General features: G+C 41.9%; 1 pseudogene; it reads left to right on the top strand.

Moving 5' to 3' along the window:
- The window catches only part of LOC149233755 (G-type lectin S-receptor-like serine/threonine-protein kinase At2g19130 pseudogene), a 53180-nt pseudogene extending 37297 nt beyond the window's left edge, over positions 1 to 15883 (top strand).
- Positions 15884 to 20361: the final 4478 nt, after the last annotated feature.

Here is a 20361-nt window from a genome sequence, read left to right as displayed (position 1 = left end):
ATGATGATTTCAAGCTCCCCTCCTTGATATTAACATTTTCCCATGTTCTCATCTTTATGTGGCATGTGTCATCTTTGGGCATAAGGGTTGTTTTTTGTCATGCAAAGTGAATGTTGTTTCGCTTCAATGGAAAGCACATACGCATGAGTGGTTGTCATCACATAGACATGTTCCCTCTCACTTCATGCACTCTTGTCACGAAGGTTGTTGTATCAAGAAAATTGTGTCTTATGCATTCTAGATGGTCTACGTTGTGTCATTAAGTTTCTGTGTGATATCACAGTCAAGTCCTATCAATGTTCACATATGTTTCACTCATCTAACACTTAGCCATTTTCTCGAGCAACCTAGCCTCATCCAGATTCCCTAAACTGTGTGCTTTGCTTCTACAACCATCAAGGTTTCTCCCTTTCCTGCTGAAACCACACAGTGCACAAAGACACCAACCTCCCTTGCCTGTTGAAACCCCACAGCCCGCAAAGACACCAACCTCCCTTGCCTTTTGAAACCCCGCAACCCGTAGAGACCCCAGCCAACACTCCTCTCCAAAAATGCACAGAGCAGTCAGGAAGCTAGCACTTCTCTCCAGAAATGTGTGGAGAAGTCCAGCTGCACTGGACTTAGAAATTATGCAGGGGTGTCCTCCCAGGACCCCCTTCCCGCAGCAATGTCCTGTGCCTCAAAACTGTGCAATGTTGTCCGAGTTTCCTTGTCTGTCCTACATGTGGAAACTGCAATGACGGACCTCCCAGGGCATGATTCTGGTAGTAGTCACTATCCAATGAAATTGCGCAGACCTGCCTCTCAATGAATACAGGAAAAGGTATTATTCTAAAATCGCTTCCAAGGAGTTGAGGAGAAGGACCAAAGAACCAAGTAATGGAAAATATCAGGACCGCATGCAAACTTCGCCGGATGCATGATCATCTTGAGGGTAAGTATGGTAAGTAAAGAGCACATTTCGATGTACACATCCTAGTTGATTTTGCAAGAATTCTTCTCATTGTCATATCATCTTGTCCTCAGTAACATGCAAGTGCACAAACACGAAAAGTCATTTTATGTGTTTCTTCTACATGTCTTACTTCCTTTTCACTTGTTTGACCAACTAGCGTCTCGGACATGTTGGTTTCTATGTCATGCTTGCAAGCTCGTTCTAGTGATGTCGAAGGTTTTGTTTGAGTTGTGATTGCTATGTAAACATCTATCGCACTCACACACAATGTTGTAAGCACTTTCACACAAGTGTCATCGCGGTCGTTCAACGATCTATCACAAGTGTTGCACTTGTCACTCACACCCATCGGTCAGTCACACTGAGTGTATGTTGTCTTGATGGTTCGAGGTGTCTTGCCATGAATTCATGTTAAGTGTGTGTTCGCAAGGTCACACATGTACGAAGTCACTCATTTACACACTTAGTCATTTTTCTGAAACTCTGTTGACCAGACTACCTTCCAACAGTCAGACCCTCACTGAGCTGCACTACGTAGTCTCAGTTCTTAGTGATCATGTACTGCTACCCAGAATTGCGAAGAGCTTGAGGTTACCTCTCAAGCAATCTGCATTGCGCAATCCTGGATTCGACCTGGCTGACTGTCTCTAAGAACAACACAAAATTTTCTCAGCAAGCCATCTCAATCTGCATTGCCTGCAAGCATCAACCAATCCTCTAGTTGATTAACCTGAGAGTTTGACCGGGTAGTGACCCCGGGCCTCACTCTTTCAAAACATTGTGCAAAAGCTTCCAAGCATGGCCAGTTCTGATGACTGAAGAAACTACACAGACATTCCAAACATAAACCTGTTGCCTGTCACTGCACTGCCCTAAAAAATTGTGCAGTTTTTCCAGCCAGTGACCCTATTAGCTGGCCTGTTGCTCCTCCTAAAAAATGCACAGTTTTCATGAGAAGTCTCCCATCTTTCTAGCATCCCGCTCAGCGCAGAAATTGCATAGGGAAGTCCAGCAGGCCAGCCTCCCAGCTCTGCATAGTTTTTGTTAGCAGCCTACTGCCAACTCCTCGGAGCAATTGCGCAATTTTACTACTAGTCTCCCTCTGCTGCCTGTACTGTCTCCCTGAAAAAATTGTGCTGATCTTCCCTCCAACCAAGCCAAATCTCATAGACAGTCACTACTGATCCGAATCACCCATCTCATCCTCCTAGTGACCTCTACGTAATTTTCATGGACAGTGCCTGGAGCCCGCATCCCGACCTGAAATGTGCTCCACACAGTTTCAAAGCCTTGTCCTCTCTCCTGGTCACCTGTATCTAAAAGACAAAGACAATGCATCATGGTAGACTAAGAGATTTATGGATTTGATGTCATCTCATCATAAGTGATTTTAGATACAGGTACATGGATGAGACATGGCGCGATGACAAAAATGATGAACAAGGAGCGCATGCAAGGAGACTTGTTCGCAAATGGACAAACACATGGAGCATGCCAAAGTACGAGCGAAGGAGAGACATGCACGTGCAACATTAAGTGAACACCAATACCATCGGGGACTCCGCACACTTTTCCATGTGGAGGTGAATTTATGATACACCAAGAAAACATCCATCACTCAGCAGCACTGCAGCTCGACATGCACACCACCACCAGCATGAACACACTAACTCGGTCGTGTCAATTCATGTCATGAGTCATCTCGGCCACATCACTACTGTGGGCCATACTGTTGTAATCAATGTAATGTAACATGGATGTCCAAGAGACCCACATGTAAATATGAAGAGTCATGTAAGTCAAACAATCATGAGGGAAGTCAAATAGTCACAAGGGCCAGTTTTACCCTTGGCTATAAATACCCCTCATTTGTACATGCATATGAATTTTCACCTTGGCTCCTCCACATAGCCTTGAGAGTCTGTAATATTTTATTTGAGGAGCGAGTAGTGCCTCCAACACCCCACTATCAAGGTTAGTGATGTAATGGTGTACGGATGTGTCTTGGAACTTTCGCTTAATTTAGAAGCTTGTTAATAGGCCATCACATTTTCAAACATGTATTGTATTCGTTTGTAAGACTATTCTTTGGACGCTTGTAATGCATGGTGTTTTAACATGTATTAAGAAAGTTGAACTATTTCAGTTGTTTTAGTACATATGCTATTGGAAATGTGTTGTATTAGTTGCTAATGTTGTCTCACTCGTATGGGATATCCTGTTGGACACTCGACATATTCGTTCTTCTAAACTTGTTATAACGCCCATCACACTCGTGTGGACTATTCCATTGGGTGTTGTATGTGCTATCTGTTCACCTTGTATTTTTGACTGCCGCATTCGTGTGGATTACTCCATCGGAAGTTGCGCATGTTCTGTTGTGTTGTGTGCCTCTAACAAAGTTGGAAATATTCCCTTTCAACCTGAGACTCACTTCCACCCTCTCCCTCTACAGTGAAAGAACTCTAACACAAGCGGCACTAAGCACTCACCAGGCACGCGAACCTCGTTGTTCGAAGTCAAAGTAAACCACTCCAATGTGCTGACAAGCAAGAGTTAAGGAAAATATTTAAGATAATGGCAACTGGGCCATTGTACCGGATTTGGACTTCTACAACAAACAGTGTGAGGTCTAGTTGGGACTTCATATCGAGGAGATCCGCTAAATGTTGGTGGGTCCAGCACCATCGACATTTCTAGCGCTAAAAGGAGGGCCAGATGACAAGTTGATTCCTCACAATCTGTTTTGAATCTTTGGATACTTATCATGACTAAACACACAATTTCTCTTCTGGAGTGTATGTCTTCTAGAAACGACTTTGAAATGTCGGAAGAACTCCGGAATAAATTGTCACGTAAAACATACAATGGTGGATGCCAAGTAGCCTTGGTTAGACATGTGGTTGGCATTGTAGGCTCCTGTGAAAGGCATGAAATCTTTGAAGACTACATGACTTGCACGCTATTTTCATACACACTTCGAGTGCACCCACTACATTGGAGTGCCACGCTGCCTGAAAAATCTATTCACTCTCTTCCTCATCTGATCACAAATATTAACCATGCTTTCAATCATTTTGACCGTAAAGAACTCAATAAAGAAATTATGAAATTATAGAAAGCACCTGATGAATCCATTGAGCAATTTCACATATGCTTTTGTAATCTTGCATACCGATTTCCTGAAGATTAAATTGATTGGGAATTCCTCCATGGAAGATTTAACTATCTTCTTTACATCTCCGAAAATCCACAATTCGAACCCCTCCCGGCACACCTTGGTGTTAGAGCTGCCAAATCGAAGATGGACGAGGTCGCTATCACAAGTGAATGTTCATCCTCTTCTCATCAAACAGCTCAAGCTCTATAGTGCGAGGTGGTAGAAGGTGTGCGCACATCTATTGAACTATCACATCCTCCTACCCCACCTGCTCTTGATATCTGCACATATTTGGCTTGCAAGCCTGTTGGTTGTCATGTGGACTTGTTACCTCAAACTTTGTCCTTGCATTCTACTGATCCTCCAAATTGTATTGTATCATGTTCTTCCATTCCGGACTCCACACGTGTTATGAATGTGGATCAAGTTGTTGACAAAGTTGGTGTTGTGTAGCCAACCTATGTTATCATTCATGATAAGTGTGTGTGGGAATCTAAAGAGGAACACGTGGTGAAGGATGACTCCCTTCCATCCACACCTCATCCACTCTATCATGACATCCCTTGTAATTCTGCCACTATTGATTTCCCTTTTGAAAACTTTTTTTCAATGTTTCTACTTCCGATCGTTCACAGGACACATCGGATGTCAGTTTGTCATTACATTGTGGAGAGGACACATATTCCTCTGAAGGTCAGTCCTATATGTCTTCTATCATTTCTTAAAACACAAAGGGTGAACATCCTTTCTTCTCATCTACCCCTCTGCATGATTCATCAAATCATGAGGATTCCAACGAACATCCCAAATTTTATGATCGTGGCTGTCGTGATCTTTGTACTTCTTCATTTGATCATGATGTTGATTCACTCATTGTTAATCTGTCTAGGCCACTGGTATCCAATGATATACCTATTAACGGAGTGGAAACCCTGCATGCTGTTGAGGCACTTCAGCTTGGGCTAATGGTTATGTCAGGCCCTCGTTGTCCTAAGCTTAGTTCTTCTTCCAACCAGAAAATTTTTGAAACACCCAAGGCTCCTCATCACTCTCTGGTTCGCACTGAAGATCAACCAAACACCCAAATTTTGCTTCCTCCACTCGAATCACATGATCCCATCTCTCAAGCTTTGGAGTAATCTTACACAATGAGCGCTTTAGAAAAGCATAAGTTGCTGGTCTTTCTCATGTTCACTCGTATGTCACAGTCCAAAGAGTGTGTATGTTTAACGTTTGCACACAGGGCGTCACAAAACCATGGTATGTCTGCAGAATGTTTGTTTTGTGCATTCACTCTTTTCTATTATGTGGATGTTTTAGAACTCAGAGCATGTTGGCATTTGTTGATCTATCTTTCTTATATGTTGGTTTACATGCATACCTTTCTTGTTAACCATGTGTTCACCAACATGGGCTAGCAAATGCATCGGTGGATGCATTGGAAATATCACTTCACGTGAGTAGGCCCATGCATTGTTTAGCATAGGAGTAGGAGTAGGCATTGCTTCTTGTTTTTCTTTGCTTTCTGGCTTGCATGTTTGTTTGTTTTCTTACATGGTTTGGTTTTCTTGCTTGTTTTCTTTTCTTAATTTTTTTTCTTCCGATTTAGTTCTGCTTTTTTCTTTTTTCTTTCTTTTCTTACTTGTACCCGTAGGTTACCCTCTCATGAAACTGTGTTTGGTTCTCGAGACAAGTTGGTCAAATCTAAGAGGACTTGTAAAACTTTCAACACTTGGTTATCTATTGTCCTCTCTCTTTATGAAGAGCTCCTTGTCTTCAATCGATGATGCCTTGATGGAAAATATGTTCGGTTCAGAGTGAGTCTTGGTGAAAATACAATGCTTGCATTGTTAACAAGTACCGCCTACTCTAATCAGTGCTTCTGGGTTAACCCTTGTATGCTCAGTCAAGTAAAGTAAGGCGAGGGGGAAAAACTTAACAAGTATGTTAGAGGTATACATAACATACTTCTCTGAAGGAAAAACCTCTTTTTCTCTCAATAAGTCGGGATCCCTCTTCCGCCTCTGAAATAAATAAGTTCCTACGCATAGTTTTTTGAAAATAATAATAATAATAATGAAAAATGAATAAGGAGAAAGAAGAGAAAGGAAATAGAGAGATGTTTGTATTCCTATGTGACTTTGTCGGGGTACTGTCCAGACCTGTTGGCAGTGGAGCAACGTAAGAAATGAAACTTAAACTCTGATAGTTATATTGGTTGTGCATACATATACCCCTCATCCCCAATCAAAACGACTAAGTTAACTTGGCTTGGAATGTGTGATGATCGATCAAGATAATGGTAGGGATTACATCTTTCAACCAAGTTAGTGTGGAAACCATGATGACCAAATAATTGAACAATACTTCCGGAAGGGTTAGACTCGCTTTTCATGAAACAAGGTCCATATGAAGAGCTGGAGTTCTACTTGTGTGTCACCAAGTGTTGTAGCGGCTACAAAACCCTCCAACATTTTGGCTCGCATGGGAATTTCAGAGCCTACCTTGGATCCTGCAATCGATCATCCTTGGTCACTTGTTGGTATGATGATGGTTTCAATCTCCCCTCCTTGATATTAAGAGTTTTTTGTGTTCTCATCTTTATGCGGCATGTGTCATCTTTGGGCATAGGGGTTGTTGTTTGTCATGCAAAGGGAATTTTGTTTTGCTTCAAGGGAAAGCACGTGCACATGAGCGGTTGTCATCACATAGACATGTTTCACTCTCACTTCATGCACTCTTTTCACGAAGGTTACTGCATCAAGCAAAGTATGTATTATGCATTTTGGATGATCTACGTTGTGCCATTAAGTGTCTGTGTGTGATCACAATCAAGTCCTATCAATGTTCACATATGTTTCACTCATAACACACTTAGCCATTTTCTTGAGCAACCTAGCCTCATCCAGCTTCCCTAAACTGTGTGCTTTGCTTCTGCAACCATCAAGATTCCTCCCTTGCTTGCGGAAAGCCCGCAGTTCACAAAGACACCAACCTCCCTTGCCTGTTGAAACCCCCCTTGCCTTGGAGGAAGAAATGAACTCTTTACTGGAAAATAAAACTTGGGGGTTGGTAAAGCTCCCAAAAGGTAGAAAGGCTTTACAAAACAAATGGCTATATAGGATTAAGCATGAAGGTGGTGAAAAGAAGGAGAGGTATAAATCAAGGTTGGTGGTGAAAGGATTTTCCCAAAATTAAGGTATTGACTTCACTGAGATTTTCTCACTTGTTGTCAAAATGACATCCATCAAAGTAATTCTTGGTATTGTTGCTTCTTTAGACTTAGAATGTGAACAGTTAGATGTAAAAACTGATTTCCTTCATGGTGAATTATAGGAAGAAATTTATATGGAGTAGCCAAAAGGCTTCATAGAAAGAGGCAAGGAAGACGTAGTTTGCAAGTTGAAGAAGAGCCTCTACAGGTTTAAATAGGCACATCGACAATGGTATAATAATTTTGATTCATTCATGTTGGAACATGCTTTTCATAGGTTGGAAGTGACCATTGTGTCTAAATCAAGAGGTATGATCAAGGGAAGTATATCATATTATTGTTATATGTGGATGACATTTTGATTGTTAGGCATGATAAGAATATAATCAATAGGTTGAAGAAATATTTGGGCAACAAATTTGCAATGAATGATTTGGGAACATCTCAGCAAATATTGGGCATGAGGATTATGCGTGACAGGAAAAACAAAACATTGTGGTTGTCACAAGAAAAATATATCAAGAAGGTGTTTGACATGTTTAATATGAAGGATGCCAAGCCATTTGGTACACCCCTCGCAACCCACTTCAAGCTAAGTATTGATTTATGTCCTAGTGATGACAAGGAGAAGGAAGAAATGAGCAATATTCCTTATGCTTCAGCAGTTGGTAGCTTGATGTATGCCATGGTATGCACACTACCAAACATTTCATATTTAGTGGAGTAGTGAGCAGGTTGCTTGCCAATCTAGGAAAACAACATTGGCAAGCACTAAAATGGATTTTGAGGTATCTCAAGGGTACTAGTCATTATTTTTTATGTTTTGTTCATAATGAGAGTGTTCTTGAAGTATTTACAAATGAAAATATGGTTGGATATATGGACACCATAAAGTCCACTACATGTTATTTGTATACATTTGAAGGAGCAGTAATATCTTAGGTTTCAAGGCTACAAAGAATAATAGCTCTCTCTACACTGGAGACAAAGTACATAGATGCAACAAAAGGTTGTAAATAAATGTTGTGGATGCAACGATTCCTAGGAGAGATAGGAATAAAGCAAGAAAAGTATGTTCTATATTGTGATAGTTAGAGTGACATTCACTTGGTGAAAAGCCTATCATTTCACTCAAAAAGCAAGCACATTGACTTGCGTTGCAATTTTTTCTTATAAATTTGCGTTCCAAATTTGTCAAATTATTAAAGAGAGCACAAATTTCACAGTTCGTTAATGTAGAAACCACGCAAAATTTATATGTTCAAAAGCGTACAAAACGTATGTGGTCAGTAGTGCTCAAACCATTAATAACCGTGGAACCATGTGCATTAATTGTGGTTGACCGAAGTCAAGTTCATTTGAGTTGCATTACTTTATATTAAAACCTTTTACAAAAACGGGCAGGTGACATTCTTTTCAAAGTTTTTTTTTGCCGAAATAAGAATTCCAAGTGACTTTATAAAAGATTTGAAAATAATCTTTATAAAAGGCATTTATAATTTTATGAAATTTTTTTTATATAAAGTATTTTTATATAAAAAATTATATAAATGTTTATTTTAAGCAAAGTCTTTCGGTAGAAATCACATAAGAGAATTTTTTTGGCCGACGCGTTTCGAACCAACAAGTGTGGTTCATCATTAGGACCAGATGAAGAGGCGGACCATGGTAAAGGCTTAAATAGAGAGCAATGTGCCATGGTCTGCCTCTTCATTTGGTCCTAATGATGAACCACACTTGTTGGTTCGAAACGCGTCGGCCAAAAAAATTCTCTTATGTGATTTCTACTGAAAGACTTTGCTTGATTCGTTATGGATCATAGAAGCTTGAATACAGAAGGTTTATTTTGTTAAAAGGCTTTGTAAAAATTTTTAAAAATGGTTTTTTGAAAGTCTAAAGTTTTAAAGTGGTTTCTTAAGAAAGAGTCTTATTATAAAGGTTTTCTTTTAAAATGGTTTATAAAGGTTTTTAGTAAAAGAGGATTTTATCATTTGAAGTGTATTTTTTTGAAGAAAGATGGTTTTTTCAAATTTCAAGGCCAAGTTTCCACCATTTATAGGGAAGGATTATGATGTGTGGGCCATTAAGATGGTGTTGTAGCGGCTACAACACCCTCCAAAATTTTGGCTCGCATGCAAATTTCGGAGCCTACCTTGGATCTTGCAATTGATCATCCATGGTCACTTGTTGGTAAGATGACGATTCCAAGCTCCCCTCCTTGATCTTAAGAGTTGTCCGTGTTCTCATATTTATGCACCATGTGTCATCTTTAGGCATAGGGGTTGTTATTTGTCATCCAAAGGGAATGTTTTTTTGCTTCAAGGGAAAGCACGTGCGCAAGGGTGGTTGTCATTACATAGACATGTTTCACTCTCACTTCATGCACTCTTGTCACGAAGGTTGTTACATCAAGCATTGTATTTCTTATGCATTTTTGATGGTCTACATTGTGTCATTAAGTGTTTGTGTGTGATCACAGTCAAGTTCTATCAATGGTCACATATGTTTCATTGATCTCACACCTAGCCATTTTCCCGAGCAACCTAGCCTCATCCAACTTCCCTGAACTATGCGCTTTTCTTTTACAACCATCAAGCTTCCTCCCTTGCCTGCTGAAACCCTACAGTGCATAGAGACACCAACCTCCCTTGCCTGATGAAACCCCACAGCCCGCAGAGACAACAACCTCCCTTGCCTACTGAAACCACACATCTCGTAGAGACCCTAGCCAACACTGCACTCCAAAAATGCGCAGAGAAGTCAGATAGACAACACTGGTCTCCAAAAATGCCCAGATCAATCCAGCTTCACTGCACTCATAAATTGTGCAAGGGAGTCCTCCCAAGACCCCCATCCCACAACAGTGTCCTGTGCCTCAAAACTGCGGAATGTTGTTTGAGTTTCCCTATCTGTCTTGCATGCAGAAACTGCACAGACAGGCCTCCCAGGGCCTCATTTCAACAACACTCATTGTCCACTGAAATTGCATAGATCTACCTCTCAGTGACTACAGGAAAAGGTGACATGCTGAAATCACTTCCAAGGAGTTGAGGAGAAATACCAATGAACCAAGTAATGGAAAAGATCCGCATGCAAACTCCATTAGATGTATGATCATCTTGAGGGTAAGTATGGTACGTAAAGAACACCTTTCGAACTACACCTCTTAGTTGAGTTTGCAAGACTACTTGTCATTGTCATATCATCCTGTCCTTAGTAACATGCATGTGCGCAAACACGAAAAGTCATTTTATGTGTTTCTTCTACATGTCTTGCTTCCTTTTCATTTGTTTGACCAACGATCGTCTTCGACATGTTGATTGCTATGTCATTCTTGCAACCTTGTTTTGTTAATGTTGAAGGTTTTGTTTGAGTTGTGTTCGTTATGTAAACATCTGTCGCACTCACACACGATGTTGTAAGCACTGTCATGCAAGTGTCGTTGTGGTCGTTTAATGATCTATCACAAGTTTCACGCTTGTTTCTCACACCTGTCAGTCAGTCACACTGAGTGTTTGTTGTCTTGATGGGTTGAGGTGTCTTGTCGTTGAGTCATGTTAAGTGTGTGTTCGCAAGGTCACGCATGTATGAAGTCACTCATTCACACACTTAGTCATTTTTTTGAAACTCTTTCGACAGGACCACCCTCCAAAAGTTAGACCCTCGCTGAGCTGCACTACATAGTCTCAGCTCTCAGTGATCATGTACTACTGCCCATAATCGCGCACAGCTTGAGGCTACCTCCCAGGTAGTCTACATTGCGTAATCCTAAAGTCGACCCAGTTGACTGTCACCCAAAATAGCGCAAAAGTTTCTTAGCAAGCCATCTCAATCTGCGATGCCTGCAAGCATCAACCAAGCCTCCAGCTGGTCAACCAGAGAGTTTGACCAGGTAGTGACCCCTAACCTCACTCCTCCAAAAAATTGTGCAGAAGCTGCCAAGTATGCCTGCTTCTACTCACTGAAGAAATTGCACAGACATGCCAGATAGACACCCGTTGCCTCTCACTACACTGCCCTAAAAAATTGCGAAGTTTTCTAGCCAATCACCCTGTCAGCTGACCTACTTCTCCTCCTAAAAAATGCACGATTTTCATGAGCAATCTCCCAACTTTCCAACATCACGCTCAACTCAAAAACTGGGCAAGGATGTCGAGCAGGCTAACCTCCCAGCTCTATTGATCTGAATTGACTCAACTCCTGGATTTAACCAAGATCTTTTACTTCTGTGACGTTATTAGAATTTCATTTAAAAGAGCATAAATGAACATATATGCATGTTGTAAAGAATAAGGAACATGACAAGAATCAATAACATAAAACACAAGATATTGATAACGAAGTTCGTCAAGGAGAGACTACGTCTCCGAGCCTGGTGTCAAGATGGTGTTGGTCGTTGCATTAAGTGCTAGAAAGAGTGATGATGTACATGAATGTGTTTTCTCTATCATGTAAGGAATATTCCCTCACGCAGGAGTGGCTCCACAAGATGTTCCGTTGTAGGAACTCTCATTCACAAAAGGACTCCTATTAGCATGACATAATTTCAAGTATGATAATAATGAGCATCCCGCCAACATGGCATCAAAGGGATCTCAATTCAAACATATGTGAAAACACATGAGTATCCTGTCAACATGGCGACAAAGGGATCTCAATCAAAACATGACAATAAGTACATCTCACATCAAGAACAAAACAAGATGCCACATCAAACATAAAACATGGATCTATACAACACAATGCATCTCAAGCAAAGAGACAAAGAAGTACATTATCGCACTACATATACCTCACATCAAGGAGCCATCTGAAGAAGAGGATGATAAATCGTTGGTTATGGCTGTACCATCAATCTCGTGGCATCAAATATCATGGAAATGACTGCTCACACATTGAATGCTCACACCTGCACTCCACTTTGAAAAGTGGCCGAAAAATGGAATGATCAAATGGAAAATCTGATTACACCATCAAATTCATGGCATCGAATAGTGTAAAATCGACTGTCAAATTTCTGAATTCTGACAAAGTGAAAATCTAGGGCTACAGGAATCTTTTAGATTCCCCCTAGATTCCTCAAAGATTCCCTCCTCTAGGTCATCTGAAGATCTTCTGCTCAAATCAGCAAACTGATCTCGCCATTGAGATCCTTGCAAAATTCTAAGAAGAATGAGTATAAAGTTGGTTGCATTCTGAATCTGGGAAAATTCAGCCTCCAAGGAATCTAGAAGATTCCCTCAAGATTCTTGAAGATTCTCCTCCATTGGGAATCTGAAAATATGCTGCTCAAAATATAAATCCAACCCCACCATTATGTTTCCTGTGAAAATCTCAGAAAATTGACTGTAAACTTGATTACATTCTGATAAAATGAATTTTTACCTCCCTAGAGAATCTTTAGGGATCAAAGAATATTTTGCCTCGAAAAATGTGCAAATCATGGTTACACCTCAGCGCTGCAAATCATGATTCCGTTGTATGGAACTCCATTCTCGGCCTCCGTTTTACTCTTTGTTCCCTGTTCCACCTCCGTTCTTCCCCGTGCAAATAAATTTGAAGGCTTAAATATAAATGGGTGGCAGAGTTTACCGAGGTAAAGGTTGTTGATGCATTGGTAATACTGGGAAATGAAAAGGATGGGGTTGGGGGATCAAATCCCGCCCATGCCAAAATTGGCGCACAGTTTATTTTGAAGAACCATTTGTAATATTTTACATAATCATAACCGTGTGAAATGATTGAAATGGGAGGCGCATTTTGTTATGCGGTTGGGCATTGTTTGATCTTGGCATACGCCACATGGGGCTGCCCGGTGCGGGTCAGCCCATGTGGGTCGAGCGGGTTCAATCCTTGCAAGATCCAAAAATCCATTGTTTTAAATGTGGTCGTTGTCATTAGGTGGGGGTGTGGGTCGAGTCCACCGGCGATGGCGCGCCCACCACCACGTAATTTTTTTAATGTAATATAATGGGTATGGTGATATGTGGGTAGGGTCGGTAGAGGTCACGGTCGCAATAATTGAAAACATTATCATGGGGTATACCATATGGACTTGTTTAAGTTGACGAGACAATAATCAAAGGTCGGATTGGACTCATGAACATGTTATAGTGGGCTTGAGACTATGGTGTGGTAGCAGGGTATCTCAGTGATTATTGATTTTAGAATGGGGATCAGTGAAAAAAATATGAGAGAGCAATTCCCACAGATTCTGTCTTGTTTTTTCTCCTACTTGTGTTGCTGCTTCTTCATATAAAACCTGGCCATGCGAAAAATGAAGCTTCCGACATAATAGTGTTGGGCTCTTCACTCACTGGTAATCAGACTAGGAGTTCAAATTGGATTTTTCAAACTTAACCACAAAAATGTTGAAAAATGGTATGTAGGAATATGGTTTGCCCAGGTTTCAGAGCAGACAATCGCTTGGGTGGCCAATGTGCAGCAACCGCTGGAGAACTAGTCCAGTGTTCTGAATATCATAGAGGACGAGAGTCTCCTTTTGTCTTATGGAAGATCCACCATTTGGTCTTCTAAGGGAAATGGGAATAAACCTTCTTCTACTGTGATAACAGATTTTGGTAACTTGGTTGTTGTGAGTGCCAAGAATAACACTCAAATCATTTGGCAGAGCTTCGATTATCCGCAAAATACATGGTTTCTAGGCATGAAGGTTAGTAACAACCAAAGGCTGTCAGCATGGAGGAGCCCTTGGGACCCGAGTCCTGGACCTTTCACCCTACAGATGGATCCAAACGAAGTCATCCAGTTATTGCTGATGTGGAATAATGACACCACATATTGGCATAGTGGTCCTTGGAACGACCAATATTTCAGCACTAATCCCGAAGCCGCAGAAAATGGGTATGGTTTTACATATTTTAGAAATGGTTCATCCATGTATTTTACTTCAACTCTACTGCAGGCGGGAATCTGTGTCTTTGTGGATAATAAGTTAGGAAATATTCGAGCGGACACGTTGCTAGAAAATAAAGAATGGATGATGGTCTGGCAACAACCCGTCACTCAATGTGATGTTTATGCCATATGCGGGGCTTATGGATCATGCAATAATGACAATGTTCAGTCTTGCAAATGCGTGTCAAGCTCTGTACCAAGAAACAACAGAGACTGGAAATCTTACCAGTGGCCAGGCAACTGTGTTTAGAAGAAACCATTACGATGTCGTGATGCAGCAAACCAAAGCAACACCGACAGGTTTGTAAAAATAAGTGGCACATCTGTGCCCTCTCACGGGGTTGAATACAAAGGCCAAAAGCAGTGCTAGGCAACTTATCTCGACAATTGCTCATGCACCGCATACACTTACGTTAACAACAGTTCGCAGAGGTGTGTAATGTGGTTCGGTGAATTAATAAATCTGTACGATACGTCCAACGGGATCTCTCTGTTTCTAAGGTTAGATTCCTTTGATGTACCTCACTCCTTCAATTCCAACAAGAAGCTGAATCTCACAGGCATGGTGGGTGGTTTCATGGTCGGGCTAGTTTCTATTTTGGCGTTTGTGTTGTTGTTTATCTGGTGTTGCAAGCAATCAATTTTGCCTTCCACAGAATACGTCCCTGTCGGGCTAAATTTATTCACTTACAGCACACTGCAGAATGCAACGAAGAAATTTTCTAAGCATCTTGGAGGTGGGGGTTTCGGCGCTGTCTTCAAAGGGAGTTTAGCGGATGGCTCTCTAGTGGCAACTAAGAAGTTGGAGAGTGTAAGCCAAGGAGAGAAGCAATTTTACATGGAAGTGAGTACCATCGGAGTTGCCCAAGATGTGAATTTGGTTAGGCTAGTCGGGTTTTGCAAAGAGGGCTCCCAAAGACTGTTGGTGTACGAATACATGCCTAATGGTTGCCTTAGCTCCTTCCTTTTCAAGAAATCCCCGAGAAATGATGAACAACACAAGTTGTTGAACTAGAAAACGCGCTTCAGCATTGCGGTGGGAATTGCTTGGGGAATTATTTACCTGCACGAGAAGTGCAAGGACCGCATTATTCACTGCGACATCAAGCCCAAAAACATCCTTCTGGACTCCAATTTATGCCCGAAGGTGGCTGATTTTGGAACGACGAAGCTCCTGGGCAGAGAGTGTAGAAAGGTTTTGATGACCATGAGAGGAACGAGAGGGTACTTGGCCCTTGAGTGGATCTCAGGTATGTCGATCACTGTGAAGGCTGACATCTACAACTTCGGCATAACATTGCTTGAAATAATTGCAGGGCAAAGAAACATGGACAAGGTCTCTGAATCCTCTGAATTGTTCTTTCTAGCTTGGGCTACAACTCATATCAGCAGAGGAAATGCCATGGAGGTGTTGGACAAGGAATTGTTGAACGATGCTCATGTGGAACAAGTGGAGAGCGCTGCCATAGTGACAGGATGGTGCATTCAGGACGACGAAGACACCAAACCGTCCATGACTAAAGTATTGCAGAATTTGGAAGGCATTGTAAACATACCCCCTCTTCCCCCAATTCCCTACTCTCTCGATACATGTGATGACAATCTAGTCATTTTCTTCTGGGATAAAACTATTTGACCATGTGCGCACAACGACATTGGTGATCCCTCCACTCCAATATAGTGTCTACTCGATAATATTTTTTACACGAACAAGGGTCTCCCTGTTAAAATAAGTTAATTGCAGTTAAAAATAATGGAGAAATGGTTATATGGTTGTAATGTGTCTCCTTAGTTTAGGATTAGTTCCCAGAGTTTAGGAGGTTGTTTACAACTACCTATTTTTCAGTGATGTATTTAATATTTTAATATTCATTTGATGTAAAGTAGAGTGAATGAGAGTGAGAGTGTCCTCTTTGTTTGAGTGCAGTCTCCCAGGTGCAGTACACACCTGTGAGCTGCAACTCCTTCATTTAATTCAAAGTGTGATTTTTTATCTTGGTATCAGAGCTTAGGATAGAGATAGCCTCATTTTTTTTAGGGATGTATCATTAGTTACATTTCTGTAGTGGTAGGAGTGCATGTACATGTATTTTTGTGATCAGGTGGAACTGCAGTAACACCTGGAGCAAAGGGTCTCAGATGACTGATCATCTTTGAGCCGGAGAAAAGGTTGAGCAATTGGCGCGGATTTTTTGAATACAGTCGCGCCAATCCAGAACAAAACAGAAAGGCGCTATTTTTTAAAGAATAGACGCGCCAATTGGCGCCGATTTGGGGCTGATAAGCGTGCCAGCAAAATTATAACTAAATTGGCATGAATCTGTGGCTGTTAAGCGCACCAATTTCCGTGGACACCGTGAATTTTTCTTTTCAACAATTGGCGCGGATTTGTAGCTGTTCAGAGCGCCACAGAGCCAACCTATTTCTCTCTGGAAATCTGCAATTTTTTGCAGATCGGAGTTGCCCGATGGTGGCATGTGGAGATTTCTACTCGGTGGCAGCAGATTTGATTTGCCCGGTGGTGGTGAATTGAGGTTCCTTGATCTGCTTAGATCAGACCTGCCCGGTGGTGGTGAATTGGGGTACCGTGATCCGCTCGGAGGTAGCAGATCGAACCTACCCAGTGGTGGCGAATCAGAGCTCTATGATCTGCTCGGTGGAAGCAGATCGGTTTTTTGCCCGGTGGTGGCGCAGTGCAGCTCCTTGATCTATTCGGTGGAAGCAGATCGCCTTTGCCCAGTGGTGGCGTGTTGGAGCTTGCTTGTTGATCTGTTCGGTGGTAGCAGATCGGTTTTTCCCGATGGTGGCACAGTGAAGTCCCTGATCTGTTCGGTGGCAGCAGATCGGACTTGCCTGGTGGTGGCACAGTGAAGTTCCTGATCTGTTCGGTGGAAGCAGATCGGACTTGCTCGGTAGTGGCCGATTGGAGTGTTCAGTTGGGCGAAAATGAACAACAGTATAGAATCATACCTCCACGAGTCTGGAAAACTCGATGGAACGAATTTCTCCAACTGGAAATTCAAAATGCAAACTTTGCTGGAGAGCGTAAATGCATGGGCGATCGTTGAAGGAAATGAGCCGAGATCTGGAACAGCGACTCAATAACAAGACTGAGATAAAAGAGAAACGAAAGCAAAAGTTATACTGAAGATGTCCGTTAAGGACAATATTATCCCACATATTAGAGATTCCAAGTCAGCTGTTGATCTATGGACAACGATCAAGAACCTGTACGAGACTCAGAATACAAATCGTGTTTTGGCACTCAAGAGAAAATTGTTTGCATTGAAGACGGACGAGAATGAGTCCGTTGGTGGATTCATGGCCAGAGTCAAGGATCTGAGAGACAAACTGGGAGCTATTGGAGAAAAGGTGTCCGACTCAGATCTAGTTACACTCACATTGAACAGAATGACGGATGAATATCAGACATTCATCACAGGACTGTCAGCGAGGGAGAAAGCCCCTTCATTTGATGAGCTGACAGCGATTCTGCTCCAGGAAGAGGAGCGAAGACAGAATCTGAAAACTCAAATCAATGACCTAGCTCTGATGGCGAAGAGGCGACATTACAGAGGAAAGCAGCACCAGCACCAACATCAGCAGCATCAACCGCAACAGCAGAAGGGGGCCAGCTCTTTTCAAAAGAGACCATTCAGAGGTATAACTGATAATTATGTTAAGAGATGTTTTTATTGTGGGAAACTTGGTCATCAAATTAAAGAATGCTATAAGAGGCAGGCGGATGAAAGAAAAGGCAAACAGAGGAAACATCAGGGCTATTTTGCTGGAGAAGAGGAGGACCACAGCCATGATCTTCAACTATTCACAGTCGATTGTGCTCTTTCAGCATCAAAGGGAGATGAGGACGACATATGGTATGTCGACTCTGGCGCATCCTCACACATGACCCGTAAGAAGGACTGCTTTGAATCTCTTGAAGAATCTGCATGTGGATCAAAAATTTATCTAGGAGATGACAGTGGGTATGAGATCAAAGGGTATGGAGATATTCCTATGAAGCTGCCTAGTGGTGACATTAAACATCTTAAAAATGTATTATATGTTCCAGGAATTAAGAAAAACTTGATCTCTGTCTCAATGATTACAGACCAGGACATGCAGGTGAAATTCTTTAAGAATTGTTGGATAGGTAAATCCCCTCTGTGGACAGAGGCGATCCCACTAGTCTAAAACAGAACTAGCCACAATCAAACCATGCTGCCACGCAAGTTCCTAGTTATGCATCAAAGGTGAATTAAGAAGACCAACCTAGAATCCAACGCTATGATCGAAGCAGAGTTGATATTCCCGCTCCCTCGCTCCAACAGATCATAAACAGACACCTGCACATGCAAAGGAAGAAACAGATGCCAGCATAAAATCCACCAAGGCACAACTATATTTCAGTCAGAAAGGAAATAAATCACACATCACCATAATAGACAATGAGATTGGAACTATAATAGCAGTCGCTCATTAATTAATAATAAAAAGGAAAAGTTACAACCAAGGTTCTGACGTTGAACCTCTCCTCTGGCTGGGCGAGCAACTATATGTGTCTTGCAATGTGTCTCCTCTCCGGCAGCATAACCTCTCTATACTTCATTATCACTCATGATAACCACAACTAGCATTTCTCCGAGAACCCAAGAACTCAACAACTAGCACTAGCTTGTCTAATGCATGAGGACAAATATTTATAGATGGAGAAGGTAGAAAGATTCGATGAACCAGGACACCCATTGTGGATTGGCATTATCCCGGAAAAGCTACTGTGGATAGTTGTCAAGGATAGATGATGACTCTCGAACTCTATCCACTGGATTTTTCCCTCAAAAGGCTTCGTGATCTGAAGGGAAAAAATCATATGGGCGTGCTTTTGGCAAAAATCATTACTAAACTGGGCTGGCGCGGGTGTTGGTCTGTGACAGAGCGCCAGTGGTCGCGCCCTCTTTTGAGGATCTCAGTTATTGGCGCGGGTAAGATACTGTGGACCTGCGCCAATGGAAAAAGAGCACTTTTCAGGGATAATTTGTAGAAGGTGTCTTCAGGGAACATGAAGTACATACTCAGGGGAGCATAATGCAAGTGTTTTTGGGTTATGTCACTGCTCACAGGTCCCGGAATGCGTCCTCCAATGTATGGAAATGGGGCGATAGGGACGGTGACCAACGGTGACAAATTACTGTGTAACAGATGCCCCCTAAAGCATGAAGTCCGAAAGGTAGAGAGAGGGGTGAAATGCTTTACAAGAACACACAAAAACACATATATAGAGCTGCCGCCGAGGATCCGTGTCAAGAGACATGACTGATAGTTCAATTACATGATGTACGTGGTATGGTCGCAGCCATCCATAAGAGAGTACATAAATAATCTAGATCCATAGTATGGACGCAGTCATCTGGTTAGGATCAATGAATTGACTCAGGTATGGTCGCAGCCATCCAGTGAATGAGTCAAGTATCAAGAATCACGCCTGGATTATAACAGACACAATCCAGGGTCTTGCGCTCCATCTCGACCCGAACAAGAGTACAATTTCAAGCATGTGAATATATGAGCTGAAGTCGAACATGCATGAACATTGTCTGATTACCAGTCAATAGTGGAAACTGTTAACAGACACGAGAGGTACCACCAATAATGACAATGGCCCTCAAGGTACTAGAGGTACAATCTACGACGTGTGAATTAATGATCTGAAGTCGAACACCCGTAGAATCATTCGATCGGAGGCCAATGATGAAAACCTCACGTCGAACACGAAGAACCTGCCATTGAGGCATGCAGGCTTCAAGGCACTGGAAAGGAGTCTCTAGATCAATTTCCTGGATAATGAGTTGAAGTCGACAGGAAGTGACCTTGATCGAAGGTGGGCCATAATGTTTCCCACATCATCGACACGAGACAAAGAGATAATGTTGTGAATCAAGATTGTATGAACTATCAGAGGGAGGTTGTTTCTTCGCAGAGGTCAACTTCTCTTGAACATATCGGCGGCACATTAATGGAATCGGCAGTATTTGACATCAATGTATCAAAGGTCATGATGACGAGGCAATGAGTGAATAAGAGGTCAAATAAGGTACCCAAGTCCATGGAAGCAAG

Source organism: Pinus tabuliformis, chromosome J (assembly GCF_031772625.1).
Source record: "Pinus tabuliformis cultivar Carrire ecotype Pingquan chromosome J, CPIR1, whole genome shotgun sequence".
NCBI lineage: Eukaryota > Viridiplantae > Streptophyta > Pinopsida > Pinales > Pinaceae > Pinus > Pinus tabuliformis.
Note: the sequence above shows the minus strand (reverse complement) of the source record. Positions and strands in the feature narration are given on the sequence as shown.